Source organism: Mus pahari, chromosome 1 (assembly GCF_900095145.1).
Source record: "Mus pahari chromosome 1, PAHARI_EIJ_v1.1, whole genome shotgun sequence".
Lineage (NCBI taxonomy): Eukaryota > Metazoa > Chordata > Mammalia > Rodentia > Muridae > Mus > Mus pahari.
The window spans coordinates 102,621,691-102,623,210 of record NC_034590.1 but is presented as its reverse complement, the minus strand read 5'-3'; the positions used below and the strand labels follow the sequence as shown (position 1 = coordinate 102,623,210).

The 1,520-nt window shown below is 52.3% G+C and overlaps 1 pseudogene; it reads left to right on the top strand.

Moving 5' to 3' along the window:
- The first annotated feature begins 239 nt into the window (after positions 1 to 239).
- On the top strand, positions 240 to 1,520 carry LOC110322102 (annotated as a pseudogene).

Sequence of the window (1,520 nt, the reverse complement as noted above, 5' to 3'; positions counted from 1 at the left end):
ACCTCTTGCTCAGTACCCACTATGGCCACTCCCAGCCTTATGTCTCCACCACCTGCTGCTTCCTCTGCCCAGCAATGCCCTTCCACGTACTCAGTGCATGCATGTATACGCTGAACTCACACACACACAGAGGTATGTGAACAGACTGATTTAAGACAGTACATGTTTATACAGGTGCATGCTCATACATACCTATAAACATACATGCTCATAATCATATAAGCAACCATGGGATATTATTGGAGCCGGGCACCATGGACTCCGTGCGTTCAGGGCCCTTTGGACAGATCTTCAGACCTGATAACTTCGTCTTTGGTCAGAGTGGGGCTGGGAACAACTGGGCCAAGGGGCACTACACAGAAGGTGCAGAGCTGGTTGACTCGGTGTTGGACGTTGTGAGAAAAGAAGCTGAGAGCTGTGACTGCCTGCAGGGCTTCCAGCTGACCCACTCCCTGGGTGGGGGGACTGGGTCTGGGATGGGTANCCTCCTTATCAGCAAGATCCGGGAGGAGTANCCAGACAGGATCATGAACACCTTCAGTGTGGTACCTTCCCCCAAGGTGTCGGACACAGTGGTTGAGCCCTACAATGCCACCCTTTCAGTCCACCAGCTGGTTGAAAACACCGATGAGACCTATTGTATTGATAATGAAGCACTCTATGACATCTGCTTCAGAACCCTAAAGCTGACCACACCCACTTANGGTGACCTGAACCATCTAGTGTCCGCCACCATGAGTGGGGTAACCACTTGCCTGCGATTCCCTGGCCAGCTAAATGCTGACCTGCGGAAACTGGCTGTAAATATGGTGCCCTTCCCTCGCCTGCACTTCTTCATGCCTGGCTTTGCCCCCTTGACCAGCCGGGGAAGCCAGCAGTACCGTGCCCTGACAGTTCCTGAGCTCACCCAGCAGATGTTTGATGCCAAGAACATGATGGCTGCCTGTGATCCAAGACATGGGCGCTACTTGACTGTGGCTGCCGTGTTCAGGGGCCGCATGTCTATGAAGGAGGTGGACGAACAGATGCTTAACGTCCAAAACAAGAACAGCAGCTATTTTGTTGAGTGGATCCCCAACAATGTGAAGACAGCTGTCTGTGACATTCCACCTCGGGGCCTAAAAATGTCTGCCACCTTCATTGGCAACAGCACCGCTATTCAGGAGCTGTTCAAACGCATCTCCGAGCAGTTCACAGCCATGTTCCGACGCAAGGCCTTCCTACACTGGTACACGGGTGAGGGCATGGATGAGATGGAGTTCACCGAGGCTGAGAGCAACATGAATGACCTGGTGTCCGAGTACCAGCAGTACCAGGACGCTACAGCTGAGGAAGAGGGAGAGTTTGAGGAGGAGGCTGAGGAGGAGGTGGCTTAGAGCTGGCTTAGTCACTAAAGCATGGGAGCAGTGTGAACTCTTTATTCATTCACAGCCTGTCTGCTAGCCATGTCCACTGTGCATTTGCTGTCCCGTGTCCTGACATCACTTGTACAGATACCACCATTAAAGCAATTCATAGTG